The sequence below is a fragment of a genome, unplaced genomic scaffold (assembly GCF_019419815.1).
Source record: "Pyrus x bretschneideri cultivar Hongxiangsu unplaced genomic scaffold, Pyrus_bretschneideri_v1 Contig67, whole genome shotgun sequence".
Lineage (NCBI taxonomy): Eukaryota > Viridiplantae > Streptophyta > Magnoliopsida > Rosales > Rosaceae > Pyrus > Pyrus x bretschneideri.
Genome location: NW_025999806.1, coordinates 669197 through 687724, shown reverse-complemented (window position 1 = coordinate 687724; position 18528 = coordinate 669197).

Here is an 18528-nt window from a genome sequence, read left to right as displayed (position 1 = left end):
TCCAAGGAAAACACAAAAAAATAGATATATAGATATATGTTTTTTTCAACATATAAAATAATAAAGATTGAACTGTTATCTTAAATCATGAGATCTCATTTCATGGTTAGGATTGTTTTGGCTCTAAATTCAATGAAAATGAAAATGTGGATTTCAACTTGTATATTTTGTCCAAGTAAAGATCAAAGATGGAAAAATCATGAAGAAATTCTATCCCTCTTAAGCCGCACAAACATAATAGGATTGAGAGAGACGTGTTTTCTTCATAAATACTTCATTTTTTACTTTCGCTTGGACGAAATATGTATGTTAACATCCATATTTCTATCAACATTCATTGAATTTAGTGAATTAATTGTGCAAGTCAAGTTAATTTGGATATCAAACGAGCCCTAAAAATGCAAAGTATGATTGGGCTATATCAATGGTTAAAAAATAAATAAATAAATAAAAAAGCATCATCAAAACCTATATATTTGACTCAAACATATGCATGTAGCTGCACTGATATTAAACTATCGCTTAATATGCTTTGCCTATTTACATAACGAACATAGTATATAGTGTATGGTAATATATTTTGGTTGGAGACAGTGTCTGGCATGTCAGCCAACCGGAATCATACAATTTAAAACTTCCACATGAAATAACAAAAGAAAAGAATTATAGATTTTATAGGATACAAAAGAAAAACAGGATATTAATCGATGGCTATAATTCTTAATAGAAGAGGATGAGTTTAGTCTCATAATATACTAGCAATAATGTGGTTCAAACTCGCATTTGGTAAAAATCGAATATAAAACATCTAACTTATAAATGAAGAGGAATATCACTAGACTATAATACTAAGTGACAGGTAAAAATTTGTTATTTGTTATAATCTAGTTAAATTTTATGTAGGAATAATGTTTCTTTATCATATAATTTAGAATTAAGAACAAAATGCACTTCGTACGAGGTTTGGGATCACTTTTAAAGATGGAGGCCTGAACAGCCTAAAATAATACTTTGAACCGTTAAATTTCTGACAGGAAAGTGATGCCAATACCTCACCTCATAGGCGTATTTTATAATTAGCTCCTTAATTTATTGCATATCTTATGAAATGAGTTTTCATGTTAATAATTCCAGCATAAACTCTAGACATCTTCTGTTTGTGTGCAATAATATAACCAAAGTCATACGACAGGCTATAGCTATGTTTATCATTCACATACACTCATACATATTTTTATTTTATTAACACAAGACGTTACTGTGACATTGTATTTGTGTCATATAAGTCTCATTCATGATCGCTAGGACAGCCAACCTAGCTAATATAAAAAAGAAACAGAAAAAAAAAAAAAAAAAGGTTGAAGAAGCTTTTGTGCCTTCAATCTCACTACAAGTGTTTTGAACCTCTCAAAGAAAAAAAAAATATTACTGTTTTTAAGCATCCACTTTCCTTGAGTGGGGTGTGGAATTTTTGGGCTCAACAAAGCACATGGCTTGATATATATGGAGAGTAGGTACTAGGCGGCTTGGTTATTTGCGGTAAACAATCCGACCAGTGGATAGTGGGGAAAGATATAATGATTTTGCTTTTGAAATTGCTCTGAAAGAGTAATGTTATGTAGATCAAATTAGGCTTTATTTAAGAGGGAGGGAAACAAAAAGAATCCAAATTTGGGCCCAAAACATCTTCAAGGAATGTACTTTGGGTGGCAAAAAAAAAAAAATTGTTATAAGCACTCCAAAAATATCATTTGGCACTCCAAACTTTCTATAATTAGAAAGAAAAATACACTTGTGAGGGAGTGTATAATGAGATTTTTGGAGTACTAATAATAGTTCCCAAAAAAAAAAAGGGATTTTGTGTTTGGGTTGGAAATTTGGGTTTGCTACAACCACCTCCCTCGTTCGCGCCTTGGATGAATAAAGGAAGCAAGTGGGACGAAGGCCCCAGCTTGTTGTAGCTGCACATGAGAGCACTTCCACCGTGTGCTCCAGCCCGAGGGATAGGTGCAGGAACAGGACCAAAGAGCCCGAGTGATGAAGCCCAGTGTGGGCTTCAAGCGCACGTGGGCGCGAGTCATCCGATAGAATATCAGGCCTGGGGCCCGCAACGCACTCGAAAATGTTAATATTGGTGAGGCCACGTGGCTTCTCCACGTCCGTTGGATATCAATGGCTACAATTTATGGACCGTTGGATTTCCAACGGTAAAAAATATATATAAAAAAAAAAACCTTATTTAATATCAGTTGTTGGATCTGAGATCAACGGTCCACGTTATTCACCTTTATAAATAAATAAAAAATTTAAATCAGAAATCTTACCGTTGTGCCATGTGGCACAATCTAGAGTGTTGGAATTCAAATTTTTTTAAATCCAATGGTAGAGATTAATTAGGTGAATAAAAAATTAAAAAATGTAAAAAATTAAAAAAAATCCGAAAAAAAAAAATTTGAAAAAAAAAATGATTTTACTTTTCTATAAATACATTCTCATTATCTTTTACCTTATACCACAATTTCATATTTTCTCAACTACTTTCAACCACATTCCTATATTTCTCTCAAAGTTTCAATCCAATTTTTTTCCAACAAAATGACTACTGATTTGTTTGTATTATTTATTTGTTAGCTACTTTGATTATAATTATTTTTTTGTATTATTTATTTGTTAGCTACTTTGATTATAATTATTTGTTTATATTATTTATTTGTTACATACTTTCATTATAATTATTTATTCTCCCGCATTGTGTAGGAATTTCAAGCACAAGCTTGGTATAATGCCAAAACCAAAAGCAAAAACAAATCATTCAACCGGTGGGAATGTTGGAATATTGTCAAAGATTGTCCTAAATTCAGAGTTGTGCATGTAGGTCCAAAAGTTTTCATGAACAGCACCTCTCTACACTCTACACCAGATCATGCCTCGCATGTTCATGAAATGATGCAGAAGAAGTGCCTGAAACGCCCCCCTTGAACAAGCATCGGGGTCGACCCGTTATCCAATTAGGCCTCAAAGTAAGAAGGCTTCAAAGAGAAAAAGGGAGTGCTTCCAAGAATGATTATGCAAAGTATATGGAAGAACTTGCTCACCAAGGTGAATTGACGACTTTGGCGTGGGAAATGGCGAAATTTGAGGCTGATAAGGCTAGAGAGGAGGCCAAAGCTGTAGCTGTTAAGAGAGCATTTTAAGCTAATGAGAGAGAAAGAGAGCTACTTAGGCAAAAAAGGGAACAGGTTAGAGAAGAAAGAATGGCTCAACGAGATCATGACATTATGAACACGCCTTTAGGAGGGAAGTCTTCAAATTCTAAATATTTTTGGAAGTCAGAGAAAGCAGACGTGGTGCAAAGGAGGCGTGCAAGAGAAGCGAGAGCAAGAGGAGATGGTCCTAGCACGACAAGAGAAGTTCATCCTAGCACCACAAATTGGTTAAGTGATGATGAATAGAGTACTTTTTGTAATCGGAGCTCATAATTTTCCAATCACTTTGGGTTGTAATTTATTATTTATTGAATAGAGTACTTTATGTTGTTTCCAATTTATTAAATTTAGTACTTTATTTAAAGTGAGAGTAAATTTATTTAATTTGGTAATTTATTTATACTAAGAGAATCTTTATTCAAATGACATAAGCACACCAAATAAAATTACATAAACATACCAAATAATAAAAAAAAAACTCACTAAATAAACTAAAAAAAACACAGCAAATAAAATTACATAAACATACCAAATAATAAAAAACTCACTAAATGAACTAAAAAAAAACACACCAAATAAAATTAAATAAACACACCAAATAAAAACAAACACACTAAATGAACTTAAGTATCTTGAGCTTGTTTCAATTCCCACTGGTGCTCTATCAAGTCAATTTGCCAGACATTGTGCATATATGGCCTTTGAAGTGCAGTATATTGTTGAATGAGCCTTTCATTGTAACGCCCATCCCTTTCTAACGGCTCGTGTTGCACGAGTTCTTCGGTGGCATCATGAGCACAATATATTTATGTTCTGGAATTGTTCATCGTGTAGGGCTCATATTCATCAACGGCATCATAATCGTACTCATCTTCCATAATCATGTTGTGAAGAATGATGCACATCATCATAATGGACTGAAGCGACTCTACATCAAACATTCTGGCAGCATCCCTGACAATCGCCCATCGAGCTTGGAGGATACCAAAACAACGTTCCACATCCTTCATGCACCCCTCTTGACAGCTTGCAAAGTGTTTTTCCTTTGCACTTCACGGATGTGGAACTGTTTTGACAAACGATGCCACCTTGGGTAGATGCCATCTGCTAGGTAGTATGGCCCGTCATACTTATATCCGTTGACGCAGTACGTGACTTTTGGTGCCTTTCCTTGCAGGACATCGTTGAACACTGGGGATTGGGCAAGAACATTGAGGTCATTTTGAGCTCCTGGAACCCCAAAAATTCGTGCCAAATCCATGTATCAAAAGATGCCACCGCCTCCAAAATGATACTTTTTGCTCCTTTTCTATCCCCATAAGAGCCTTTTCATGCACTTGGACAGTTTTTCCAGGTCCAATGCATATGGTCGATGCTTCCAATCATCCTAGGAAGACCTCGCATCTTGCCCTTCTTCAGAAGCCTTTGCAAGTTCATGTCAGTAGGTCTCCAGAGGTACTTTGTGGTGTAGATAGATTCGATTGCTCCACAAAACCTCATCAAGGACTCAAGAATAGTTGATTTCCCCATCCTTGCTATCTCATCCACTTGGTCTGCAGATGCTCCATATGCAAGCATTCGCAAGGTAGCAGTAACTTTTTGCTTAGGAATGAGACCCATAGCACCAAAAGCATCATTCTTTTACACAAAGTAAGAATCATGATTTTGTTGAACAAATGTCGTTCCATTTCTAAAGCAACATCTAAATTACGTATCAGGGAATGCACTATTATGGACAAAATAATTGTCCAAGAGTTCCATACCTCGTCGTTGTCTATTTCTATCAAGGTTTCTGAAACGACTAGGCCTACAAATCTAACCCACACCTTGGATGACTCGACGGGAATTTGAGGCTCTGCCCATTTTTGCTTCATCATCTCTCCTTCTACGCTCTTCATCCTCTTTCCTCTCATTTTGGACCAACTGGAAATTGAACATTCCTTTTGATTGGTTAAACGATTATTCCTCTTGCTGATCGATTTCCCACATCATCCTTGAAGAAAAAGACATTGTAAGAAGGAAGCATAAACTATGAATAATGATACAAATTTTGATTTTGGTGAAGAAGGAAGTAGAAACTATGAATAATGAGAGAGATCTTCAGAAAATTGGTGTGAGATTTCTGAGGATGGATGGTGGATTATATGGAGGATTTAGAAAGGATTAGGTTGTAGATAATGTCATATGGCATGCTGCCATTCGTTAAAAATCTGATCGAAATCTATCCCCAAATATTATAAACAGATTGTAACATGTGGCGCAATGTGATTGGTTAAAAATCTTATCGAAAATCTATTCTCAACAATTCTGAAGAGGTAACGACACGTGGCAGGACGACATTGGATAAAAATCTTATCGAAATCCATCACCAATAATTGTCTTTTCAAATAATGACACATGGCGCAACGAGAACAATTAAAAATCTTATCCGAAATTATAAATTAAATTATTTTGTATTATTTTATAAATAAAAAAATACAAATATTTTATTGCCTATTGCTAGGGCTATTTAGTGTAGGTAGGGGTGGTTCGGTATGGGATCCCATACCGAAACCATTGTCCCGATTCCCAAACCGAAATTTTTGGGAATCCCAAATTCAATCCCAATCCCAAACCAAATTTTCGGGAATCCCAATTTTCGGGAATCCCGAAATAATTTCGGGATTTCGGGACAAATCGGGAATCCCGAAATGCTTTTGGGCTTTTGGACTAAAATTTGACATATTATGTTTTTGGGCTAAAATTTGACATATTATAAAGTAATAAATAAAGTAACAATGTTAGCGTAATTCATGTAGAACCATGAAAGAAAACGAATATAAGGCATGAATTAGAAAAACCATAGATTCATGAAACAACTCATTAAAATTGAAATGATGGATCACATAGCAGTAACAGCACCATCTCCACGAGAAGGGAATAGGAAATTAGAAATTAGAAATTAGAAACCAATACTTTGATTTGGTTAGTTCAGAAAACACAGAAGGAAAAAGGGTTTCTGTACAAGTTAAAAGGTATATGCTTTTAGGTCATAAAAGTCCCATGTCTCCACCTCCACACAGAAGGAAATAATTCTCTAATAATAAAAAAAATATATATATATATATATTTAATATTTATTTCAATTCGGTATGGGAATACCGAAAAAATGAAGATGCAATACCGAATCCCATACCGAAAATTTCGGTTTGGTTCGGGATAACATACCAAAAATTTCGGGAATTTTGGTTTGGGATTTTTTTGGTTTGGGATCGGGATTTTTTCGGTTTGGTTTGGGATTTTTGGGATTTTTTTCCAGCCCTAAGTGTAGGGGTGGAGATGCAAAAGGCAATTACTGTTCTTTAAGGGCAATTACTGTTCACTGGGTGGATTAAATAGTGAATAGCCTGGGGCTGCCTTTCCCACGGTGGAGCTGCTCTGAAGACCAGATTAAGGTAGTCCTCGCGAGTTAGATGCAGCAGCATGGAGAGATTGCGCACAACAAGCAGTTTTTCTACGGTTGGGATTTAGTGGCTGGCTCCTGGGTTATGATCCTATGTAGGGCTAAGATTTTTAGCCATATACCAGTCAGCTCATATTTGTACAGTAGTATTTCAGCATATTTTCAAATTCGGTTGGCATGGAGCCGAACTGATCCATTAATGGTATGGTTTTGGATTGGATTTTGTTATACCAGCGGTATACCATATCATACCATACTGACCGATATATATTTGAAATATTTTTAAAACGATTTTAGGTATTGTTTTGTATGCAAAAGTCAAATAATAGTCTTAAGCCTTTACGGTTTAGAAAATTAAAACCTCCACGACCTCCCGTACCACAACGTCGTTCTCAACTTTCCTCTTCTCATTAACGAACCAACAGCCACCGCGCCGATGGCCTGCTCTCCCATAATAGATTGCAAAAATGATTTGATTTCCATTCTTGCTGACATTGTTGTTGCCTCATGAAGTAATCATTTGATTTCCATTCTATATTTTCAAGTTAGTTTAGTTGTTTTTGTTGTCTTATGAATGGTGCTTACAAGGTTCGAATTATTGTAGTTTAATTAGTGTTATTAAATTATAATAATTTGTGAATATATGATATTAGTTGCTGCTTGCCTTATGAAATTATGACATTCTATGCATGCTTACAAAGTTTGTGAACTATTATATAATTCACATTACATTAGTTGCTTCTTGCTCATTGTGCCATTTACCAATCGGACTAGCCAAAGGTTTTAGGTAAACCAATTTTTGGCAACCCATTGGTTGGCGGTAGATGATTTTCAGTAATTGTGTATGTATGGTTGGCTGGTGGCACAATGCATTGGAGATTATGTTAGTTAGTAAGTAACTTATCTTTTACTAGCAAGTCCTATCGAAAGGGAGTAAAAAATCATTCTAAGACCATCTCCAACTCATAGGATAAAAGCTTAAAATATAAGCTTCTTTTTTTTTTTTTTTAATTAACTATATTATCTACACTAAGGGGAAGGGGTATGCTAAATCTCACAATGGGCTAGCAATAATGTGGTTCTAATTCGTTTTTGGTAAGAATCGAACATAAGATGTAACATCCCATATCGCCTATGGGAGTGGATCATGTAAGCCTTATATGTATATTCTCATCTCTACCTAGCACGAGGCCTTTTGATGTGGTAAAAACTAACATACAAATTAAACCCTCTTTTAGATAATTGTAGTATGCGTAAGTAGATATCGTTCTAGGCCGAAGATTAGGAGGGATGCTAATCTACACAAACTTGACTCCAAAACTAAAAACTAGACTCAAATACACAAGACTAAGCTAGACTGACTCAAATAACACAAAACAAGCACTAGGGAGTGTTTTGGACGAAAATTGAAGTAAATTGACACGAAATACTAAAAGGGGGTTTGGTTGGACGAATTTTAAACTAAAACTAAGTAGGCATAGAAACAAAGTAAGGGTGGTACTAAATTGGGGTGAATGAAGGGGGTGAAAGGCTAGCTAGAAGGTCATTCTCCACACATGACATATATGCAACACAAATCGATTTCTAGTTATTAGTCCTATAAACCATGAATGATAATGCCCCTAGTTAACCGTGAACTACACAAATTAACCATCAGATTTTCCTAAATTCATTGAATTGGACTTAGCGATGCAATCAAATTATTCTTATCAAGTTCCTTATATGAACTACATGATAGAGATACATATCAATGATCATTAATTTCTATGAAAATCTAAGCATTGACAAGGCATTCACAACTATTAAAAGCATGATACTCCTACCAGAAATTTACTTAACACAATCATGACTAGTGATTTCCACTACTTATAAATATAAGTTCATAACTATTAGGTGAAATTCCCTTATATTTTAGCTTCAAATTCATGCATGCAAACTAAGTATGCCTCCTTAATCAACATACAAGAATAAGTTATCAATCAAATAGATAAGTAAATTGCATTCACGATTTATGAAACAATAACTGGATGTAATCAATTCATATCACACATATGTTCATGGCTTTGAATTCACCTCTAGCTAAAACGAAATTAGTTCCACATGTCTATCATAGCTGAAAACCAAATTAAAACAAACATTGAACTAAAAACTAAAGACATAATACACCTAGAAACGCTCCAGCAATCCAAAGGCCTTAGATGGCAGGCACAGCTCCAAGCTCTCATTCCTTGCAAGCTGGGGCACTATGTGTTTATTCTCTATATTTTTCTCTCTAAAACTCGTTCTCTGAAAATCCCCCTCCAAAGTTGCGACACAATGATTTATATATATGCAGACTCACGACACCAATCCTTGGAGGACAAGGATAGGGCACAGCACAATTCTAGGAGAAAAGGAATTAAATTGTTTGCATGATTTCAGGACTTCTAGTATCAGATATGCATTGTTAAAACATGATAAGGACTCCTTTTGCAGCTGGAAATAATGTGAGATAATGTTGGATAAATTGGGATAATGTTTGGATAAGATGAGATAAGATAGGATTAGATAAGGTTAGTTTGGATAAGATTGGATAAGGTTCCTTCTTTTCAGCTGATTCCTTGTCTTCCAAGCTTCCAAATTTGATTCTCCAAATTGTAGGACATATTTAGCACATGTAAAACTCCAAAAATGTCCATCCATTATGCTCCACACGCATTCTAACCAATCTAAGCCCAAAACTGCTCCAAAATGCTCCATTTAGCCCTTTATTGTCATTTTCACCAGTTGGACCTACAATAATACGAAAATACACTAAATCACTATAATAAATAGAAACTAACTCACTAAATGCAAAGAAACAAGCTAACAAAGTGGCATAAATATGCTCCTATCACCTTTTCGGAGCTCACTGGCTTTGGGTTCCGTAAGAACTCCGAAGTTAAGCGAATTTGAGCAAGAGCAATCCCAAGATGGGTGACCCACTGGGAAGTTCTCATGTGAGTTTCTAGAAACAAAACTGTGAGGGTGTGGTCGGGGCCCAAAGTGGACAATATCGTGCTACGATGGAGTCAAGTTCGGGATGTGGTGGGGGCCCGGGCCAGGATGTGACAATTTGGTATCAAAGCCAATCTGTGACAACCCGTTCCAAATTTTACGCTTTTATTTTATTTTAAAAGCGTGAATTTATGAAATTGCCCTAGAGGCAAGGACTTTGACTTCCGTCGACCATCGACTTGAGAGATGTGAGACTTATTCTTTTAGCATATCCTCGTAGTACTCGTTGGTACGAACGTATAGGCGAAAGCCGTTGCGAGTCCGGATTATAACGGTATAGTTACAGACGTTCGAAATTGGTTATTCAAGGTTTAGCGTTAATTAAATTAAATCCCCAATCAGAAATTGGTTATTCAAGGTGAAGCCCAATCAGAAATGGAGGAAAGAAAGAAAAGAAAAAAAAAAAAAAAAAGAAAGAAGAAGAGATTGGGCGAGTTGCCCAATCGGGAAAGAGGGGAGAAGAGAGATGAGGACACTAACCAACCAGAGGAGAGAACAGGAGGGAAAGGAGGGAGAAAGAGAAGGAGGGGAAGTCGGGTTCCTTGACCCGCAACCCGTTTTCAACCCGGTCGGCAACACCTCCATTTTCGACGATTTTCACCCATTTTTCCGACGAATTGCTTTCATAAACCTCTTGAGAACTCTTCCATAACCTTCCCTCTATCCATTCCATCTCAAATTTGGAGAGATTTGGCCTTGAAAATAGAGAAATTCGCAAGAAGGGGAGCGGCGGTTTTGGCTTCAAATCACCCAATCCCGAAGCAATTTCTTTCAATTTCTACCACCCATAGCATCCTCTTGAGGCCTAGAACAAAGCCCAAGCAATGGTTGGGACGACGGAGTTGTTTTGGAGTCGGATTGAACACACCCACAACCTAGGGTTCCGCACGGTTTTGGTGAAATTGAGGTACTTCCAAGCCAATTTGGCCTTGGCCACAGGTATAAAGTTTACTATACTCACTGAGATCTTTATTTCTGTAAATTTTGGTAATTTTTGGAAATAGTTGGATTTTTCGGAGAGTCGGGGCGGCCGACCGCCACCCGCGGCGACGTGTCCGGCAGCGCGTGGCCAGTGAGCCGCCAATGCTATTTTTAGGCTACGTCGAATGTTTTGAATTCACTTTTGTCATTTGAATAACGTAGGTTGATCGTTGGAACCTAAATTCGTTACAATACGTTACTTGATAAAAATGTGAATCGATGATCCGACCGTTGGATCGTCACCAAAATTGGATACATTATAATACGTAATATTTAAAGATCATAGGAATTTATGGATCGGGAATTCGACTTACAGATCTTCCTGAATTGGATTTGTAAGTTAGTAAAATAAATGTTCACGGCCACTTGTTTTAGGCAATTGGCGGAGATCTGACCGTTGGATCGTAATGAAATTTTAATATGTTATTCTAGAAACATATTGTGGATCGTTGGGAGTTGCGGATTGGAAATCTGATATGCGGATCTTCCGGGTCAAGTTATACAGGGTTGTAAACCCTACCGTCGATCAAAGATCGACGGTTGACTTGTGGTCAATGGGTATCAAACTATTTTAGAATGTTGTTAAGGTTGTGTTTTATGCGAATCACGTATTCTACAGATAAGAGTTCTGAGATGTGATTTGATAATTGGCCACAGGGACCGATCATTCAGGACGCCTCGATGCGTGCGTTAGAGAAGCATAGCGTGGACTCCAGGTGAGTGCATCTTTTCCTTTTTATCGTACATATTATTAAGAGTTCTATCAACACTTTTAAATTGATTAGGTATATTACTTTCATATGTAATTATTGTGAATGCTTGAAGTACTATATGAACTACGAATGGCTTGATCCCTGTTTAGGGTACGTAGGCAGTCTAACGAGACGTTAGATGCAGCCATAAATTATTTGCGACAAAAGCCTTGCTTGGGAAATTGAGTAATGTGAAGGAAATTGGTAAAGGCAAGTTTTAGTTTTGTGAATTAGTTAGTTAAATTAGTGTTAATTGGGTTGTCATGGATAATTATCCCTAAAAATAAGTAGTCGGGAGTAGGGCATTATTGATTGTACACTTCACACCGTAGTGTTTATAATTGATAATGCTACGACATGGTTGAGTATTAGATTGCATCATGGTATATCCATATGTATATTACTTGCATATAAATATTGGGAATGCTTTCAAGTGCAAAGGTGAACGCAGGACACCCAGGTAAGTTCAGGTGAGTTTATGGTATTAGTTGAATCAATTGCGTTATAGCATGACTACAGTTATGAGTTAGGTAACTTCGATACTGTCGTACTGGTTGCCATGAGTTGCACATGTTATATTGAGATGCATTGAGAGCTTATAAACCTGCACCCTGGTGTTAGTGCTCCCGCCCGTGGCCAGGGCACAGTCCTTCACGTGATGTTCTCCTCCCGCACCTTACGCTCACCTTGGATCCAAGGTAAGGTGCACAGTTCTGTCGTACAGACCACTTTAGGTGGTTCCAACTCGTAGGTGACCCGTGATTATTCGCACAGTCTTCACGTGATCGTAGCACTTGAGCGTATTTATTTACACCCAGTCCTGTCGTACAGACCACCTTAGGTGGTTCCGACTCGTGTGCAAGTATACTTATTGAGCTATTGGTTAACCATGATTGATGAGATATGGATAAGTCGTACAGGTCACTATAGGTGACTCCGACTTATATGCTAGCCATGATTGATTGATGAGATATGGATAAGTCGTACAGGTCACTATAGGTGACTCCGACTTGTATGCTAGCCATGATTGATGAGATATGGATAAGACTTATATGCTAGCCATGATTGATGAGATATGGATAAGTCGTACAGGTCACTATAGGTGACTCCGACTTATATGCTAGCCATGATTGATGAGATATGGATAAGTTGTACATGTCATTTTAGATGACTCTGACTGATATATCACTTTGTATTGATTTAGTTCATTTGGCCTACTTATTAATGTATGGTGGAGTTGATGGCAAACCGTGGTTTTGGTCATTTCTGAGTATGGTTTGGATATATGTATATATGTTGTACTGTCTTATGGAAAATGATACGGGTTTTACATGTAGGGGCATTACTTTTAGAAAGGTAATAACTTTGGGAAGCTTGGTTTTATTGCTTACTCACACCTTCTGTTTGGTGCCCTCCAGGTTTTAGCTGCTGAGTTTGTATCGACAAGAATCTGTGGCGAATCTTAGTATTGATGGATATTTTTGAGGGTATGATTCTTACCCACACTACTGTACCTTACTTATGCTCTGACATCGCGTGTGAAATGGGTTCGCTCCCACTCGTAGCGCACTCTAGTATTAATAATTTTTAAGTTCAAATTTGTTCACTTTTTATACACCATCACATTTTATGGCTTCGTCACCTTCCAGGTGTCGGCCAGCACAGCTCGATTCAGGGTTCAAGTGGACTTTCTGGGTCGGAGTGTGTCACAATCCCTGGTCGGAAGTGTGCCAACGAGGACGTCGGACCCCTAAGGGGGGTGGATTGTAACATCCCACACCGTCCAGGGGAGTGGATCCTGTAAACTATATATGTATATTCCCATCTCTACCTAGCATGAGGTTTTTTGGGAGCTCACTATCTTCGGGTTCTGTAGGAACTCCGAAGTTAAACGAGTTTGTGCGAGAGCAATCCCAGGATGGGTGACCCATTGGGAAGTTCTCGTGTGAGTTCCCAGAAACAAAACTGTGAAGGCATGATTGAGGCCTAAAGTGGACAATATCGTGCTATGGTGGAGTCGAGTCCGGGATGTGGTGGGGGCCGGGGCTGGGATGTGACATAAGACCTCTCACTTACAATATAATCTTTAAACCCCCCTCCCACCCCCAAAAATTAAGTTTGGCTTAAATAATGTTGAACTCACCAAACTGTCATATTTCAAACATTTTTTTTGTTTTTTTTATTTATAATCCAACGATTGTGATCAAATAAAATCAAATCTAACTGTAAATAAAATATTTGACAGCCCAAAATTAAATCTAACGTCTAAAATAATTTTAAAAATTAATTAATATTAAATTTCACTTAAAACTTTATAAATACCTATGTATTTGTATGCTTTTTAATTACTTATTGGAATTTAAATATTTTTAGATTAAAATGTTCATAAAAATAATTAGGATAATCTACATAAATTATATTTTCAAAAAAAATTACCCAAAAAAAAAAATTAGGCTAAAATCATTATTTAATAATTTTGGGCTAAAATTTTAAGCCATAACCATTGGAGGAGAAAAACAGTTTCTGGGTTATGGCGTAAAATTTTTTGGCTTAAATTTTGAAGTTTTATTCCCAAGGGTTGGAGATGGTCTAACCTTGTTAACAAAATTAAAGAATAATAACCAAAATAAAAGTTATGGACAATATAGTAAAGAAAATTTGAATTATCTTGGAGCAGTGGTGAGCCATAAATTCATGTCAGGAGGGCCTTTAAGCTAATGAAAGAAATTAGGGAAAAAAAAACATTAATATCATGGAAAATCAAACAAGAGTGATGGAGTTTTAAAGTTTGTATGAAAAAAAATATTATTGAGAGAAGTCATAGTAAATAGAACCTGTGTTGATATCTTATGTCACATCCCGGCCTGAGGAGAACCACTTCCCAGGCCCGCTCCACCACCATAGCACGATATTGTCCGTTTTGAACCCAAACCACGCCCTCACGGTTTTGTTTTTGAGAACTCACACAAGAACTTCCCGATAGGTCACCCATCCTGGGAGTGCTCTCGCGCGCTACTCGCGTAACTTCGGAGTTCCCATGGAACCCGATGCCAGTGAGCTCTCAAAAGGCCTCGTGCTAGGTAGGGATGAGAATAAACATATAAGGATCACTCTCCTAGACGATGTGGGATGTCACATCTTACGCAACATTGATAATAACATTATAACTAGCTCAATAATAACATTATAACAAGAGTGATGGAGTTTTAAAGTTTGTATGAAAAAAAATATTATTGAGAGAAGTCATAATAAATAGAACTTGTGTTGATATCTTACGCAACATTGATAATAACATTATAACTAGCTCAAACTATTATTAAGAGATTTTTTTCGAATGTTTATACCTTGTTTTATATGAACTAACAAAAAAAAAAAAAAAAAAGGGAATTGGTTTAAAAGAAATCAGAACGTTGGCAGAAGGGTAGTTGTATATGGTTTTTAGGTAAGGGTTTAAAAAACCAAAAAGTTGTTTTTTGTCAGCAGTTGTCAACCCCAAAACTTGATGATACCTCCAAAATCTGATCTACCAATACACCACATACTCATTATTTCAAAAATCAGTAGACAATAAACATAAGTTTAAATTTCAGGATGGACTCTGGACTACCTAGTCTCCATGTGACTCCACCACTGTATTGGAGTATTCATAATAAATTTAATTTACATTTGAAATATTCCGAAAGATGCTATGATATCGCTGCAATGTAGCCTACGACGATAAAACCCTAACATAAGTTTGCATCAAGTGAATACGAAATTAAGAGTTGAGAGAAGTATTATAGGGCGAATGAGTTTGATTAAGTTATGAGATCACTTAGCTGTATGTAACTAAAAAAGAGGTTTTTAGGGTCATAGGAAGAAAGCCAACGTCTCAACGAGTTCGTGGCAAATTACGAAAGATAAATTCAAAGTAGAATAAATAAAATTGTCTTTTGGAACAATTTTTAACAACTTTAAAATTATAAATGAGGTTTAAGGGATCTAGGGACGATGCTAACATCATAACGAGTTTGTAGCAACTTCTAAAATGTTTTTCTGGCATATAGTGTATTTATTATGAATATTCTAAGGTAAAAGGAAATGACATGATCCCCCATAAATGGTTCAAAAGGTCGTGCGACTTGACACATGTGTCATCAACAAAATATTTAAGAAGTTGCTACGAACTTGTTGCGACATTGGCGTCCCTTACATCCTTAAAACTTCAGTTTTGAATTTTAAAGATGTTAAAAATCGTTCCTAAAAACGATTTTAATTGATTATAATTTGAATCTATATCAGAATTCATAATAAATTCATTTTACTTCCCAAAATTACTTCGAAAGTTGCCCTGAGCTCGTTGTGATATTGGCGTCGTCTATGTCTCCATAACTTCATTTCTAGTTTGGAAAAAGAAAAAAATTAGTCTTATAAACTTGAATTTAGTTACATACGACTAAGTGGTTTCGTAACTTTACTAAATTCGCGCTTACTCCTTAACATTTCTCTCGTCTCTTGAGTTCAAATTCACTTCATTACAACTTAGCTAAGGATTTTATTTCACAAGGAACATCGCAATGAGTTCGTAGCATATTTCAATATATTATTCCGACGTAAAATGAAACTTTTATGAATATTTCAAGATAAGTTCAAATTAAATCATGATTAGAGGACGTCTTTTAACAATTTGGAAAATCAAAGGTGAGATATAGGGATGTAGGGATGAGTACAACGTCTCAACAAGTGCGTTGCATTTTACAAAATATTTTTCCAACGTGTAATAAATTTTTTATTAATATTCTCAATTTAAGTCATAAGAAAAATAGTAAAAAAATTAAAAGAAATAACACGTGGCAACACGTGAGTAGCCCTGAGTTTATCCCGCCCCTATTTTTCTTATTCACGTGCTGCCGTGTGTCATTCTTTTTAGGTTTTTTTGAAGAAAACTTGAATCAAAAGTTTTCGGTACTGTTTATTTTAACACCAAATTACAGTTTTACACTAAAAAGTCAATCCTGGTACTTTTCATTAGTTTTTTTATTTTTTTTATTTTTTATAACTATTTTTCTTCTGATTTAATTTAAGAATATTACTAAAAAAATTCATTATACTTCAAAAAAAATGCTACGCACTAGTTGAACATTGTCTTCGTCTGAACATCCCTAAAACCTAACTTTTGATTTTAAAAAGGGGTGTGCTATCCACACACCCTCTTTTACTTCTCACGCACCATTTGTTAATTTCTGTCTGTTGATCTTCTTTAATTCATTCGATTCGACGGCCGAAAATTAGAATATGTGTGAGAAGTAAAAAAGGGTGTGTGGATATCACACTCCTTTAAAAATTGTTAAAAAAAAGTTCTCTCAACATAAATTTTAATTAAAATTACCTTTAAAAATTCATAAAAAATCAATTTACTTCAAAAAAATATTATCAATGATGCTACAAACAAGTCGGGATATTGGCATTGTCCATACAACTTTAAAGGACAAGGATTGTCTGCCCTCCCACTTCCAGTGCCCTCCCGTGCTCTCCTATTTTGTGTGGTCACAGTTAATTCACGTCAACATTTTATATTATTTTTTTTTATAGAGATAATAAGACAAAAATGAATAGTAATATAAAATGTTAACGTGACTTAACCGTGACCATACAAACAGGAGGGCACGGGAGGGCAAACAATCCTTGTCCAACTTTAAAACCTCATTTTCATTTAAGAAAAAAAAAAAAACACACTAGTTGTCGGAACTTGAATTACTTGATGTAAAAACTTATCTTAGGACATTATTTGCATAGGAAACGTCGCAACGAATTCGTAGCACCTTTCAAAATATTTTTTTGACTTCAAATTAATTTTTTGTGAATTTTTAAAGATAAATTTAAATCATGTTTCACATGTTTATTAATGGTTCAACTCTTCTCTGGGCACTCACAATTAGTTTATACCTAGACTTTTAGATTAGATTTTAATTTACTCACAATTTTTCCATATCACTTACTGTTTATAGGCTTATAGCTTAATCACCTCCAAGTATCGGCCAACACGCCATAAACTTGAGCAACTTCTACTCACAAGAATATATGATTCTAGACTACTCCACAGAACGAATAGGAAAAGGGATTCTGGACCACTTAACGTAATCCAATAATGATAGGCTTCTAGACCACTCAACGAAACCTAATAGGGAAAGGGATTCCGGATCACTCAATGGAATCCATTCCTAGAATGCATATAGTCATCCAGTGTGAATTAACCAAGCAGAACTATAGGCAACCGTCCTATAGCGTGGTCCCCCAATGTGAATTTGCAAGGTAGGACCACCTATGGATTATAATGTAACCAATTAGGCAATGACCCCCTGATGTGGATTAACCAGACAGAGTTACCCCTAGTATGCGTATGGTCCTCTAACGCGGATTATCTACGCATGAGTATAGGCAAGCATCTAGCAGTGTGGTCCCTCAATGCGGTTTAACCAGGCGGGACTACCCATCAAAGTAATGTAATCAAGTAGACTGTAACCCCTTAATGTGGATTAACTAGGCAGAGTCACCCTTAGAGTGCGTATGGTCCCCCAATGCGGATTAACTAGGTAAGACCATAAGCAAACCTCCAATAGTGAGGTTCTCCAATCGAATTAACTAGGCGAAACCGCCTATGGAGATGATGTACAAGGTAAGCAGTGACCTTAATGCAAATTAATCATGCGAAATCACTCATAAAATGTGTATGGTTTTCTAATGTGGATTAACAAGGCGAGACCATTCATGTACCACATTGCTTATGGTGTACTCACACCATCACACATCATAGCTCATACATCAATTCAACATGAATTAAAATGTAATTACACACATTATCGATTCCACATGATCAACAAATATCTAATCACACAGATGTATAAGTTATGCGCAGTAATTCTAATATGTTCCCTGACTTATCACTTCATACTTGTAGGCTCATAACTGTCCATTATCATTGATGTTATCTAGAATCGAGTGATCACGGGCCGTGAATCATCCAAAAACTGACGGCCTGAACAAACGGGACAAATTTTGATTGGTTCATGTTCAAAACCAAGAGATGGGTTGAATGGGAGCAGTGGCCGAAGTCAGCATCGCCTGAACTCGA